The 16,175-nt window shown below is 41.7% G+C and overlaps 1 pseudogene; it reads left to right on the forward strand.

Annotated features, from left to right (window-relative positions):
- Positions 1 to 16,175, forward strand: part of LOC102485320 (60S ribosomal protein L7-like) — a 33,348-nt pseudogene that overhangs the window by 782 nt on the left and 16,391 nt on the right.

Here is a 16,175-nt window from a genome sequence, read left to right on the forward strand (position 1 = left end):
TCTGCTAAGATTCCGGGCCTGGCAAGGGGCGGGAGCCACAGCCTACCTGCCAGACTTTGGAAGCAGCTGGTGAATAGAAGCTGACTGAAGTGGGCAGCCCAGCCTTTACCCGTAACTCTCAGCTCTGCAGTCCATCAGAGAAGGAACCAACGTGCTTCTGGGTGAACATGACCTTCTTCAGTCTCTCCATTTATGCCTGATGTTTGGCATAAAAAAATTAATATGGGACAATCTAAAAATGTGACCCACAATCCAAATTTTTTTTAAAAATTTAAAACTGGAGATAATTAACAGTACCTCTCTCACAGGGCTGCTGTGATAATTAAATGAGTTGATCAATGCAAAGCACAGAGAACAAGGTCTGACACAAGGGAAATGCTGGCTTCAGGGGGGGATGCAGCCTCTGTAGTTGCACAGGCCCTTCCTAGGGCCCCCAGCTTGGCTTTATGTTCTGTAGTCACATATTGAAATTCTTAATAGTTGGGAACCAGCAGTTAACGTAATGGCTATGTGGCTGGACTCCCATGTAGTTGACCGTGGTTTGCGTCCCGGACCCAGTGGCTTAAAACTCACGCCGGGCACGTGTGCATGCGTGCCCAAGGTCCCGAGAGGAGAATGGAGGAGAAGGGATTGCGGCGTGACCATCCCCCCTGGGGGGTGATTTCTCGCTTTCTGTCTCTCTGTCTCTCTCTGTCTGTCTGGCGAGTGCACGTGCCCTATAGCAAAAAAAATCTCTCAAAAAGAAAAAACACATAAAAAAAGAAATTCTTAATAACTTTTGAATAAGGGGCTCTTCATTTTCATTTTGTATTGAGCCCCACAGATTATAGCTCCAGTTCTGTCACTAGCTGAGTGTTCGTTTGCTCACCCATCACTCGTTTGCCCCCATCCAGTACCAAGTCTGGTCCATGGGTGATAAACTCCCATAAAGTGTAGCTTCTCTCTCTCTCAGCACATATCTAGGTTTGCAATCACACTTTTCCTGGTGTGGTTATTTGGTTAATATTTACCTTCCCACTAGTAAGTAAGCATCATGGTGGAAGGGACTGTGGATGTTTTTGCCATAAGTGTCTTCAAGTAAAACTGAGCAATTTTTTAACTTTAACTAAACAAGCATCCCCTTTTTTCTCCCTTTCATTTTCTAAAGCCAAAAAGTTGCCTCTTTTGATGAATTTTTCCCCTGTGTTGGGCTGCTGTGCCACACATTGAGAGACATGGTTTTTCCTGAGAAGCTGAAAAATTAAACCAAATAAAACTTATTTTAGAACTGTTTTCCTAAGGAGTATTCCTCCATCAGATGGACAAGTATTCTTTTTCTTATTCCCAGTACAGTGTGGATATAAAGAAAGAGAAAAAGAGAGAACAAAACACCCTCCACAAGGTCTGGTCATGCTCAGCTCACCTTATTCCAGTCCTCCAGCAAGAAGAGACTTGCATTCCCATCTGGGTCTTGAACATCTGAGCACATGCCCAGGGTGTTTTTCAGACTGACTGAGATGAGGATTTAAATCACTTGTTGCCATAAGGGGTCCAGTGTCTCACTCTCTCTCTCTCTCTTTTTTTTTTTTTTTTTTTGAGAGGTTTTTGCTATAGGGAGCATGTGCTCGCTAGACAGACAGAGAGAGACAGAAAGCAAGAAATCACCTCCTAGGGGGGATGGCCACGCTGTAATCCCTTCTCCTCCATTCTCCTCTCAGGATCTTGGGCACGCACACACACGCGCCCGGCGTGAGTTTTAAGCCAGTGGATCTGGGACCCAAACCGCGGTCGACTGCGTGGGAGTCCAGCGACACAGCCATTACGCTAACTGCTGGTCCCAAGGGGTCCAGTGTCTCTTGAGCAGCACATTTTCGCTATGCTAGGGTGTGGTCCCAAACAGGCAGATTTTAAAAGTCTGAGCACTTCAAAGTATGTCTAACATTCAGTCAGCATCATCCTAATACTTGTGAGTAAGACCCTTCAACTTTCTGGCTTTTCATTTTCTCATATCTGAAGTAAGCTGGTGGACCACACAATCTTAGTCTCTCCTTCAGCAGTGTACAACAGTGAGCCTGTAACAGAGAAACAGGTTGAAGTCCAGAAAGATGCTATTTTGAGGGAAAAAAAAAGAAAACATTTAGCAGATGTGAAAACAGTTTAGGGTTTCAGACGCTGCCAGGGCAGAGGCTTTAAAAGTAAAGTCACAGTTTCATCACCAGCTGTGTAACAAGAAAAGGAATCTACCAAATTCTTAATATGTTTAGAAGAAATAGATACAGGGAACCAGCAGTTAGCGTAATGGCTATGTCGCTGGACTCCCACGTAGTCGACCGTGGTTCGTGTCCCGGACCCAGTGGCTTAAAACTCACGCCGGGCACGTGTATGTGCGTGCCCAAGATCCCGAGAGGAGAATGGAGGAGAAGGGATTGCGGCGTGACCATCCCCCCTGGGGGGTGATTTCTCACTTTCTATCTCTATGTCTCTCTCTGTCTGTCTGGCGAGCGCACGTGCCCTACAGTGACAATCTCTCAAAAAAAAAAAAAGAAATAGATACAGACAAAGGTTGTGGACTAAGCAGCCTTGTTAAAGTAACTGGTACCTAAAGATAAAATTTTCTTTAGCAGATGGAAATGCAAATATGGTAACCTCTGAATTATTCTTTGACAATTGGATTTAAACAATATAACTAAGTACACAGTCAGGCTTCTCGTTTAAATGAGGGTAAGTTAAGACAGCAATTTTAAGTTGTTATGCATAAAAATATGAATAACAGGAAGAATAGAAATTGTATAGCAAAAATAAATAAATAAAAATTATCTATGAATATAAACAATTAAGTTAGATTTTTTTTTTTTTTTTAAGAAACCACTAACAGGAAGGCTGGTAAAAATAATTAGATTGCTTCTTAAATGAAACTCTTTGAATAATCTCCCAAAACTCTAAATAAAAGAGTTATAGTCAATTACATACCCTGCTGATGGGAGAGTAAAATAGTATAATAGTTCTGGAATACGATTTGGCAATATAGATCAGCTGCCCTAAATATCTCCATATATTAGGACGTCAAGAAAGTCATGATGTATTTTTCTATGTTTTTCCATGCAAAAAATGTGTCATGACTTTCCCAATGACCCAATACTTTTGAACCAGAAATTCTACATTTAGGAATTTAGCTGAAGAAAGTACATATAAATAATATTATATATAATAATTAGCACACTCTTGTTTAAAATAGTAGAACCTTAGAGACAACCAAAGTGTCCTACAATAAGGAATGGATTACATGTATATGCAAATCATTAAAATAATTAGTTTGATCTGCATTGTTAACAAATAAGATTTCACATACTAATCACAACAAAGGTATCTTCACTGAAAAAAAAGTCAATTTAGGAAGGCTGGATGGTGACCCAGTGATAAAACATGGTGCTCTGCAAAGCAGACCCAGGTAGGAGTGTTGATGGTTCACATCCAGACACCTCCCTGAGTATGCCAGCATGAGCATGCTCATGATCCCAGCTGGTTGAGATAGGATGGATCATGGCAATAGGACTCTGTTGAAGGTGCTGTAACTCCATCTGTCTCTCTGTCTCTCTCTGTCTTTCTCATTCACAGAAGAAATAAACTTTTTAAAACTTGAGAAAGAAAAAAGGCAAGTTAAAAAACGTTAGGTGGTCTAACCTCTGTGGGACAGCAGTAATACATGTGTCCTACAAGCTGGAAGCCACATGACCAACCATGAGTTCAGATCCCCAGGTCGGTCTGAAAACATACTGGGTATGTGTATATATATACTCCAGCATCCTGAGGAGCTGGGGAAAGGAGAGAGCATCTTGGTGAAACCTGTTGAAGGTTCTCGTTCTCTCTCTCTCTCTCTCTCTCTCTCTGTGTGTGTGTGTGTCTGTCTGTCTGTCTGTCTGTCTCTCCCCTCTCTCTTTTCCTCTCTCACCCATGCTCTATTTTTTTAAAGTTATTAAAACTCATTGAATTTAGAGCATATGCATTTCATTGTATTCAATTTTACCTCAAAAAGAATTTAAAAATGTATCAAGCTCTAGTTTATGATGCACCTGTGGTGTATGATTTAACTTACTAATACCTGCAACTTTAAAATGCTTTAAAAGATAAGGTGGATTTATGGATGAGCAGAAAGATGGCTAAGTGGAAAGGTATGCACTGGAACAAATACAACAAAAATTTAACTGCAGATAAACAACTGTATAAGGTGGTAGCTAATCACTTCTTGGCCTTTTGGCTAAGATCAAGTATAACATATAATGGTAGCCCACTTTGGTTATGTGTGTTTTTCAAATTATGTATTGATCCGGCATTTCTTAGAAATCTATAAAAACTAAAGTTAAGGAAGTGGAGCAAAAATAAAAAGGAGAGACTGAAAGACGAGATCAAAATTTTGAAAGCACTTACCTCTGGGAGTCCTTTCTTCTTTACTTGTCTATATTTTCTGTATGTTTACACTAAAAGTACATACTACTTTCATAATTATAAAAACAAAGTTGTTGCAGAGATTGCCATGTGCTTTCCAGTATCCATTCACCTCTTCTTCCTTGACAAAAGAACTCTGGTGTTTCAGGTGGCCCCATACTGGCCAACCAGCAGAAGCATTAAACAGTCTTGTTTAATTCAATATGGCCACATGACCAGGTTCTGACTTAGATGGAAATTAGTAATGTAATGTATTCTAGGAGAGAGTACCCTTTCTTAAGGACAGAAACAACATAGGCCCATGGCCTGGTGCTTGTGTGAGCTGGATCCCACATGGTAGAGTATGTGGTTTGAGTCCCAGACCTACCTTCTTTTTTTTTTTTTTTTTTGAGAGGTTTTTCACTACAGGGCACATGCGCTCACCAGACAGACAGACAGAGACAAAAGAGACAGAAAGCGAGAAATCACCCCCCATAGGGGATGGTCACACCGCAATCCCTTCTCCTCCATTCTCCTCTCAAGATCTTGGGCACACACGCACATGCGCCCAGCGTGAGTTTTAAGCCACTGGGTCCGCGATGCGAACCGCGGTTGACTACGTGGGAGTCCAGCGACATAACCATTACACTAACTGCTGGTTCCCCCGAGACCTAGCTTCTTGATAACACACCAGACACAGCTGTGTGTATGCCCAAGCTCCTGAGAGGAGGGATAAATGGAGGAAAAGCGATTATGGCGTGACCATTCTCTATGAGGGGTGCTTTCTTTCTCTTTCTCTCTTTCCCCAGTGAGTGTATGCACTCATTGGCAAAACAAAACAAAACAAATATTGGTTTTAAAGCATGGAAACAATGTATGGCAACACAGAAGAGAAAAAGCCTAGGTCTCTGGTGATATGGAAATATTTCTCAAGTCTTGGACCACCTAGTTCTAGAATTCTTTTACATGGGAGAGAAATAATATACATTTTGGTTAAAGCAATTGTCTTTGAGATCTTCATTGCTCACAACTGAATGTATTCCCTAACTCATATAAAAGGATCCATTTTGAAAAAGTTAAAAAAAAAAAAGACTTTGAAAGCATCAATGCTACTTATAATCTGAATTTCTTAACATTTAGGTTCAAAAGCATAGAAAAGGAGTGAGGTTTTAAAAATAAGGCAAAACAAAGAGAAGAATAAAATGTGAAGGTAAGACTGGGATCAAATAAATGGTTATCCACTGGGTACGAAATGGAAGAGACTGTACACTGTAGTAATTAGTCACCAGTTACTTGCCCTATATTAATTCCTTGTTTCCCTGCAAATCAGTGGAATCCTGAAGAGCAAGAACATTGGTGGGGCAGGAGATGAGGTAAGGAAAGACCACGACTGGTTGAGATACCTCAGCCACTGAGGCGAGGCTAGGTATATAGGGCATGAAGGGCCTGGGTGCCTAGGGAAAAGACACAGGAATTTTAAACAAGAAAAAGAGCCCAGCTGGGACCAGTAGTTAGCATAATGGCTATGTCGCTGGACTCCCACATAGTCGACCACGGTTTGAGTCCCGGACTTGGTGGCTTGAACTCATGCCAGGTGTGTGTGCATGCGTGCCCAAGATCCCGAGAGGAGAATGGAGAAGGGAATGCGGTGTGGCCATCCCCCCCTGGGGGGTTATTTCTTGCTTTCTGTCTCTCTGTCTGGCGAGCACATGCACCCTATAGCCAAAAAAGAGCCCAGCTGACATGGCACACAAGTAGCACTTCTGCTTGGGAGGATGGAGGCTGCAAGGGAGGCACTCCTTTGGTTCTTAGAACAACCTGAACTGAGTGAGGGTACATACCAGTCATCATGGCTAATTAGGAGGCTGGAGGAGGAGATTCACAGCACAAGACCCAAAAAAATGCTTATCTCAGGCTGTCTGGTGGAATGGTGGTTAAGGTAACTGGATCTACATGGCTTCCTTGCAGTTCAAGTCCCATACCCTGAGGCTTGAAAAATATGCTGGGCACATGTGTGCCCAAAATCCTGAAAAGGGGTAGAAGGATGAGACTGGATTGTGGGTTATCATCCCCGATGAGAGGTGCTTTCTCTCTCACACACACACACACATTCCCCCCAGTTTCTCTTGGGTGAACACATGTGCCCTCTAGCAATTTTTTTTTTATTAGATTTTTGTCATAGGGTGCATGCGCTCATTGGAGAGGAGACAAACAGAAAGAAAGAGAGAAAGCATTCCCTAGGAGAGGATGGCCATGCCACAATCCCTTCTCCTCTTGGAATTTTGGGCACACACACATACGCCCAACATGATTTTCAAGCCTCCAGTTGCAGGACTTGAACCGTGGTTGAAGTCCAGCACCTTAACCACTATGCCATCTGCTGGCCACTCTAGAAAGAGAAAATTTGTTGCTTATCTCCCTCTTTCTCTCCTCAAGGAAAAAGAAAAGAGGGAGAGAGAAAAACAAGGGAGAAAAAGACAAATACTTCAACACCTTTATAGTTTTGCCCAAGGCTCTCTTTTTAACTAAATCCCATCACAACTTCTATCATAAATAATATATAATAACTTACTCAAGATCGCATAACAAAATAAAGGATAGGCATGAAACAGTAAAAACAATTCTGAAAATGGAGGACGAGTGATACATTGTAAAGGAACTGTACAAAATGAAGGCATTTTCATCAGCTTAAAGGCTTTCCAACTTCAACAATAAAAAATATCATAACCTGGCTTAGAGAGGCCAAACTAATAGAATCTACGTTTGAAGATATGGCAAAATGACTCATGTAATCCTCACACCTACTCTATAAAATAGGAGCCATAGAATTTTGACGTTCCACAGGGATTTATTGCCCCACAGTGATGTCACCCAGTGTTTTAAAGGAAATGTGTGGCAGACCTGGGAATCAGGCCCTGGCATCTAACAGACCTAATTTTGCTATTATATTTTCATGGCTATGTCGACATTCATGTCTCTCAAGAATGGAACAAACAGGATGAAAACATGCATTGGACTATTGGAGTATACCACTGTAGGGTGCCCCATTTGCCCCCTTTTTCTCTGTCCTGACTGAGATCTATTTGAGCACGTTGACTGCTCTGTGACCCTGACTAGTTCCATGTTTGCCTCTGTAGGCCTGAACCCAAGCTAGGGTCTCAACTATTCCCAAGCACTCATGAAGGTGTTTAGCCCAAAAGACTGAAGGAAAGTAACCCTGGCTCTCAGCATAGTTGCTTGAACACTCAAGTAAACTCAATACCCAGAGTCCCTTGTCGTGGTCATACCTAGATCAAATTTCCCTTGTCCAGTCTCTTGTGAAGGTGACTCAGTCCCCTCTGTTCAATAGTTCCCCTAATAAATGCTTCACACTCATCTCCCAGGTATCGAGTGTTCTTATTCTTTGAAATCCCAGCTGGCCACAATCTCAGGATGGTTTTGGGTACTCCCTTGTGGGAACTCACATACAGTTGTAAGTGCAGTATGAAAAAAATGTCCACAGATCTAGAGGCACTAGTCAATAATAGAACAGGGTGAAAGGAATTGGATTTAGGCCCAAGAAAGCATGAAACAGTCTAACGAAGCCACATGGTGAAGTCTTTTGTGGGAAAAGAATATTGGCTCTGACTGTGAGTAAAACAGCCAGGTAATGGCTTGACTGTGTTTAACCTCACAAAGTGGGTCCTCCTAACAGGTGTTGTTTGTGATGCACACCAACATCTTAGCTTGGAGAATTGGTTTAGAAAAGGCTAATCATCATTAGTCTGCTGCCAACTAGAAATAAAACATTATAAGTGGTGTTACATCTGTATTTAATGTGCATGGTGTTAAGTTTTACATCACATTAGTGTAGAAGTTCCAAACTCTAAGTAAAGAATCTATTTTAGGGACCAGCAGAGACGTAGTGGTTAAGGTGCTAGATTCCTACATGGCCAACCCCAGTTCTAGTCCTGAACCTGGCGTCTTGAAACTCACACTGAGCACATGTGCAAATGTGCCCCAAATTGCCGAAAATCCTAAGAGGAGCATGAAGAAGGAATTGCGGCATGGCCGCCACACCAGGGGGTGATTTCTCACTTTTCTGCTCACTGTTGAGTGCACATGCTCTATGGCAAAAATCTTTTTTAAGATTTATGAACTTTAAAAAAAAGAGTCTACTCTAAAGACAAGGGAAAGGACCCCAGCGTTAATAAATTTGGGTAATATTAAGCAAAACTAGACGCTTCTCCAAGCCCTTACTATGCTAACATACACTGTGCCCAAGAGGAGATTCAGTATGTAGTGTTCCCAAACCATTTATCACAGGACACTCTTTAGCAGGGCAGCATCTCAATGGGCAGGAGTTTCACAATTGAAACATGGTGCAGTACTTGTTCAGCATATGGTGGCAGGGCAAGGGGGCAGGCAATGCAAACCTTCCTCAGGGTTTACTCATACCTAAAGACACTTGTGCTTTGCAAACACCTAGGCCATAGGCCCTCCCAGAAGAAAGAGACAAAGTATTATTAGAAAATTGGAGTAGAACCTTATTTGGGGGGAGGTGCTCAGCCAAAGATCTAGGAAGATCCTAAATTTAATAATAGATTCTATTTATGTACCGTGAGTAGATAGTAAAGAATTCTAAGAATCAAACATCAGAAACATTCCACCAACAAATCCATCTCCCCAAAATGCTTCTCCCCAGATACCTTCATGACTCACTCCCTCACTTCATTCAAACCTTTCTTTGACTGACAGCTCCTTGAAGAGAACTTTTCCTGTGTGAAAGAGCAACCTCCAATTCCTTTTTTTCTTTTTCTTTTTTTTTTTTTTTTGAGAGGTTTTTTGCTATAGGGCATGTGTGCTCATCAGAAAGACAAAGAGAGACAGAGACAGAAAGCGAGAAATCAACCCCCATGGGGGATGGCCACACCACAATCCCTTCTCCTCCATTCCCCTCTTGGGATCTTGGGCATGCACACATATGCACCCAGTGTGAGTTTAAACCACCAGGTCCAGGACTCAAACTGCGGTCGACTACATGGGAGTCCAGTGACATAGCCATTATGCCAACTCTGGTCCCGACAACCTCCAATTTTCCAGACATTTACCTTGCTTTATTTTTGATTGATACCACTTGTCCTCCTACATATTATATACTTATTTTAACATTGGCTGTTTCCTTCTAGAATGTTTACCCACGGTGGTCAGAGATTTTGTTTTTTCACATCTGTATCCTATGGACTTGGAATGGTGCCTCTCTGTCACAGAGCAGGCCCTCAATATGTACCTGTTGGTTAAACACACAAGATAACCCATATTGGTTTCTGAGCCCTCCACTAGTGAGGTATTTCTTGAAATATTTCATATACCCAACAATTAAAATCTTATCCCATTCTCAATTAAAAAGGGTGATGGAAAAGAGGCTTGTTCACAACATTGAAGGTATGGTTAATTAAGACTAGGACATTGGAACTAGCAAATGGCAAAATGATGATGTTGCTGGACTCTCATGTAGTTGACTGCAGTTCAGATTCCAGACCTGGTGGCTTAAAACTCATGCCAGGCATGTCTGCATATGTGCCCAAAATTCCAAGAGTAAAACAGAGGAGAAGGGATTGCTTTGTGGCTATCTTCCCTGGGGGTGGGGTAGGGTGGGTGATTTCTTGCTTTCTTTCTCTCTATCTCTCTGGCAAATGCACACATGCTATAGCAAAAATCTCTCTTTAAAAAAAAAAAGAAGACCACTAGGACTTTCATGTTTGGGATGATTGACAGTGCAAATATCCAAGGATGATGTCATCATTTGGGGCTGATGAGAAGTGAGATTTTTTTCTCTCCCATAGGAAAATATTCCCAGGACCAGCAAATGGCATAATGGTTATGTTGCTGGACTCCCACATACTCAACTGCAGTTTAAGTTCAGGACCCGGTGGCTTTAAACTCCCACCGGATGTGTGTGCCTGCGTGCCCAAGGTCCCGAGAGGAGAAGGGACTGTGGTGCAGCCATGCCCCCTGGTGGGTGGGAGTGATTTCTTGCTTTCTGTCTCTCTGTCTCTCTAGCGAGCAAACACACACCCTATAGCCAAAAAAAAAAAAAAAAAAAAAAAACTCTAAAGAAAGAAAAAGAAAAATATTCCAAGTACCAAGCAAAACTTCTCATTACACAGAAAGAATACAAAAACTGAAGAGCATCACAATATTGTGTAGCCTCTTGTTATGGACTGAACTGCATCACCAAAAGCCCTAATATCCAATGTGATTTTGTTTGAAGACAGGGCCTTTAAGGAGGTAAGTAAGATTTATTTTAGTAGTTCATAAGGGTAGGGCCCTAACCCAGCAGGACTTACATGGGTTACATGTAAGGACTTACATGTATAAGAGGAAAAGACTCCAGTAATGTCAATCTGTTTCTCTCTCCCTCCCTCTCTCTCTCTCTCTCTCTCTCTCTCTCTCTCTCTCTGTGTGTGTGTGTGTGTGTGTGTGTGTGTGTGTCCTTGAACACAAAGGAATGGCTATGTGAAGACACAGCAGAAAGGAGCTCTCTGTAAGCCTGAAATAGAAGCCTCACAAAAAATATCAAATTTTCACATCTTAACCCTGGATTTCTAGCCTCCTGAACTGTGAGAAAATAAACTAAATAAAATAAATTATTTAAATCACTCAGACTGTGGTATTTGTTTGGCATCCAAGCAGATGACTACATCTCTCTTTGTCGAAATATGTGTACAGTTTCTTGAGGGAACAAAATATCCCAATCCTACAAATTCAGCTTTCTGCATGATTGTTTGTCTAGGGGTCCGTTTCACATGGAACATGGCCGAACATCTCAGCTGGTTAGGCAGGACTGTTGAAGGAACTATGTTTCTCCACACTAACTGTAACTATCCAAAGAGTCTGTACTAGAAATTTCTCATAGATTGATGTTTCAAAAAGGCACATACCTGGGACCAGCAGTTAGCGTAATGGCTATGTTGCTGGACTCCCACCTAGTCGACCGCAGTTCGCGTCCCGGACCCGGTGGCTTAAAACTCATGCCGGACGCATGTACGTGCGTGCCCAAGATCCTGAGAGGAGAAGGGATTGCAGCGTGGCCATCCCCCCCTGGGGGGTGATTTCTTGACTTCTGTCTCTCTGTCTCTCTCTGTCTGGTGAGCGCATGCTCCCTATAGCAAAAAACTCTAAAAAAAAAAAAAAGGCACATACCAAAAATAGAAAGAAGGGCAAGTGAGTAGCATCTGTAAGATTAGGACAGGAAAGTTAAACAGTACAGTGAACCAACGCTTAGGAGAAAATGCTAAGACAACACAAAGGTTAACCACGTTCAATCAATCAATGAAAATGGAAAGCATAAACCCACTTCTTGAGAAGAACCATGTAATACTAATATGTCAGTGAGAAAGAAGAGAACACAAAACCTTAACAACCTCTGCCTTCCCCAAAAAGAAGGGCATTCACATGGAGAAAATAACAAATATGGGTAAAAGGAAATTGAACAGCTAAGTAAGTTACAATTCTTCTATTGTTAGCCTATTAGCAGTCACTGAAATTATGTTTATGAAGAGTATTGGTGATTTCTTGACTTCTGTCTCTCTGTCTCTCTCTGTCTGGTGAGCGCATGCTCCCTATAGCAAAAAACTCTAAAAAAAAAAAAAAGGCACATACCAAAAATAGAAAGAAGGGCAAGTGAGTAGCATCTGTAAGATTAGGACAGGAAAGTTAAACAGTACAGTGAACCAACGCTTAGGAGAAAATGCTAAGACAACACAAAGGTTAACCACGTTCAATCAATCAATGAAAATGGAAAGCATAAACCCACTTCTTGAGAAGAACCATGTAATACTAATATGTCAGTGAGAAAGAAGAGAACACAAAACCTTAACAACCTCTGCCTTCCCCAAAAAGAAGGGCATTCACATGGAGAAAATAACAAATATGGGTAAAAGGAAATTGAACAGCTAAGTAAGTTACAATTCTTCTATTGTTAGCCTATTAGCAGTCACTGAAATTATGTTTATGAAGAGTATTTAATGACATGGAAAAAATGGCATAAGACTACATGAGGGAAAAGCAGGATACAAAATTGAATCACAAATAATCCTGATTTATGAAAAAATAAAATCAGAGAGAAAAAAATGCCAGATGGCTACATGCCAGAATGACACTGGCTGCCTGTGATGGGTAAGACGCTGAATATTTCTTCCTCAATGTTATATTTTTCTGAATTCTCAAACGACAGACATTTGTTACTTTTATAATCCGAAAATAGAAGTAGAAAACTAAAACGAAAAACAAAAATAGGTGCCCAAGATACTTAAGGCTATTGTAAGGCAGCTTCGAGCCAGTATTAAATGAGGCCAAGACTCCAGGCCAGGAACAGAAACGAGGGAATCAGTATCAGGAATACCAAAGGACTCGTAAACATTAAGTAAGAGGCCAGAGAGCTCTAGTTTTCAAAATAATGGGAATCTTAAACCCTCGGGCACTATATCTCAGGAAATTCTTGCTTTGATAGCTTTGAAACTTGGAAAAGGTGATAGAAAAGAAGCAGGGTTAGTTTTTTCTACCCATCACTCCCAAAATGTGAGCTTTGTCTTGTTCATGGTTATTACCAAAACCTAGTGGAAACAAGATGCAGGGGCCCCATAGACCCCAGCTCTGTGGTCCCCGGATCCCAATGCAGTCTGCTTATAATTGAAGGCATCTGGATGTTGGGATGAAAGGTCACTGTTTTAACTGGAGCGGACTTTTTCTCCTAGATGCCTACCTTCCCTGTCCTCATAGCATTCTACAGTCTCCCTCTGCTGGTCTTCCCCTGCCTGAACTATGCTTCCTTGAGCCCCTCCTCATCCCTCCTGTCAATTCCTTCTGGTCTTTGTCATCTATCACTGGAACTGGCCATGAGCCATTGACAGCCAGCCCTGCTAACATAGCAGGATACTCCTCAGTGCATGCTCTCATGATGAGCCCTGCAAGATACTTCATGAGATTCCCATGAGCTGATGGTTTAAGACTTGAGAAACTCCCTGTAGGAGATTCATAATGCCCGTAGGCATATGAAAGGTTTTGAAAATGCCAATAATAAAGATACTTGCTTTGAGCACATTTAATAAACTTTTATAAAATCTTTTTATAAGTAAAATCCTGTCAAGTACAATAAATTAGTGATGTTGGAGTTGACCTTGTTACTCTCGGAGTACACCTCTAATGTAGCTTCCTCCCCATTGGCATGTACAATGCAAAAGTAATCACTGGCAGCTCCCACACCTCTGACTAATATCCTGGATGTTGGAATTACGACACCCAGGGCCCTTGGGAGCTCCAACTGCAGCCTGTGCATCAGACCTCATAATGGGGGCCCAACTCAGCCAAATGGAAACGGAATCCACCTGACTGCAGTCAACAAGCGGGAGTCCTGGTCCTCTCACTTGGTTCCCTCTGGCCCTTCCTCCTGCTCATATTAATGACCAAACATCACTCTGCATAGAAGCTCAGACAACCAGCTGATCTGAGAAAGAGGCACTCAAACCACCTGTTATCTAGCCTTGCAAACTTCCCTATCTTTTCCAGAGATTTGTTTAGACAGGATCTTAATATCTTTATTGTTCTTGCAGATAATTAACTCATGGCTCAGCTCACTGATTAACTCCTGCAGGAACATCTCTCTAACTATTTGGTTGTCAGAAAAGTCATAATGTATTTTTCCATATTTTTCTATGCAAATGTGTATCATGACTTTTTCAATGACCCAATAGATCAGATCCCTCATCTGCAGTCTCTTGTACCTTTTTTGGTACCATGCGCTGCGCCCTGATGTACCTGTCACAATTAGTACTTTACAACTCTTTGTATGAGCATATAATTACTGTCCGTCTCCCTCATTAATACTAACACACAATAAAAACTGTGCTCCACATGCTACACCAAATGTCTCACGTATCGTTCTTCCACTTAATCTTCATAAAACCCAGTTAAGGTGGAGATGAGGAGGTTCAGCTCTACCCCCAGTTCATAAGTGAAGAAGAGGGATACAGTGATTGAAGAACTTGACCGAGATTACTAGCTAGTAAACTATAGGCTGGAATTTGAATCCTAGTGCTCTGATTCTAGGACTCTAACATTTTCTGGCCACTAGACAGTAAGGTCCCTGAGAAAATGGATTGTATCTGACTGTGCTCACCATTGGACCCTGAGTGCTAGCACATATCATCTTTCGTTATACTTCTGAATGAGTAAATGAAAGATGACTAGATACATAAGTCTAAGTGAAACAGAAAACTAACACATTCACATTTGAGAAATATACAGCATATAAAGTAAAAGTGGGCCATAATCCTACCACCAGCATGCCCAGAGAAAACAACTCCAGACAATTTTCAGTTTCTTCCAAAGCAAAATTTCACTAGGCAGTGTCATGAGTACATTCAGTATTTTGCTGATTCCATGAACTTCAGGGACTTTATGAGGATAAGACATTCTGTCCTTGGGACATTGCCATTACACTAGCATACCCTTCACTCACATTACCTCTCCTCCTCCACCACAAACACTCAGAGTTCCTCAATATTAACCAACGATGGGGAACCAGCAGTTAGCATAATGGCTGTGTCGCTGGACTCCCACATAGTCGACCGCGGTTCATGTCCCGGACCCGGTGGCTTAAAACTCACGCTGGGCACGTATGTGTGCATGCCCAAGATCCCGAGAGGAGAATGGAGGAGAGGGGATTGCGGCGTGACCATCCCCCCTAGGGGGTGATTTCTCGCTTTCTGTCTTTCTGTCTCTCTCTGTCTGTCTGGAGAGCACACGCACCCTATAGCAAAAACCTCTCCAAAAAAATAAAATAAAAAGATATATTAACTGATGATGGAAACAGATGTTTATCACCAAAGCAATAAACATCATGCACAATATCTATGATAAAGAGAGTTATCTGTAGACTTGGTACTAGTACAGATATGTAGAATCAGATAGGATGGATAATAAAGCCCAGAAAAGAATAGCAAAGGTTTTCAAAATTAGAAAGAGATCCACAGTAGCATGCCGTATAGCTCTGCCTCTGTTTCTGTCCCATTCAACAATTCTAGCAACCCTTGCAAAGAAAACAGAAAATATGTTGACCATTTCAGTACATAACACAAAGCTGAGAGAGAGAGATAATACTTCAGATGACAAAATCAGTTTTTAGAATTATTCTAAGAGATGGAAATAATGAGTCAAACCCAACATGATTAAATTTAGCAGGTTTAATATAAAGTCTGAATTTAAGTTCTAAAATTCAATCATGTAAATTTAGAATAGGGGTTCCACTTTCTTGTTAGCTTATAACAAAAGCCTGGATACAGTCAAAGAATGATTTATGCAGCAGATGTGAATGTCGGTCACCAAACTTAGATGTGCAGGAAGTGTCTATTTATTTTCTATAACTCAGTTTAACTTCTGACTTTGACAATTAAATCTGCCAAGCAGGCAGAAAATTTAATCTCAGTATTCCTAAACCTCCTCTCCAACCCAGAAAACTTCAGGAACCTTATGCAGTGGCAAGACACGAAGAATAGGGTAGCCCCTCCTGCCCTTCGGTGTCTGCACAGCTGTATGAACCCAGAGATCCAGCTGCTCCATGGCACTCCAGGACCATCAGTACAGCCACAGCCTGAACTCTCACTGCTTTCCACCCCCCTGCCCCTGCTGCCCGGTGGTAGGTCTAGATGCCCACTACTCGGGAGTCCACAGACCTCTTTCTTTCCCTCTCTCCCATCTTCTGCCCTCCTTTTTAGCCTCAGAAAATTCTTCTG

This window comes from Tupaia chinensis, unplaced genomic scaffold (assembly GCF_000334495.1).
Source record: "Tupaia chinensis unplaced genomic scaffold, TupChi_1.0 Scaffold144624_1, whole genome shotgun sequence".
NCBI classification, from domain to species: Eukaryota; Metazoa; Chordata; class Mammalia; order Scandentia; family Tupaiidae; genus Tupaia; species Tupaia belangeri.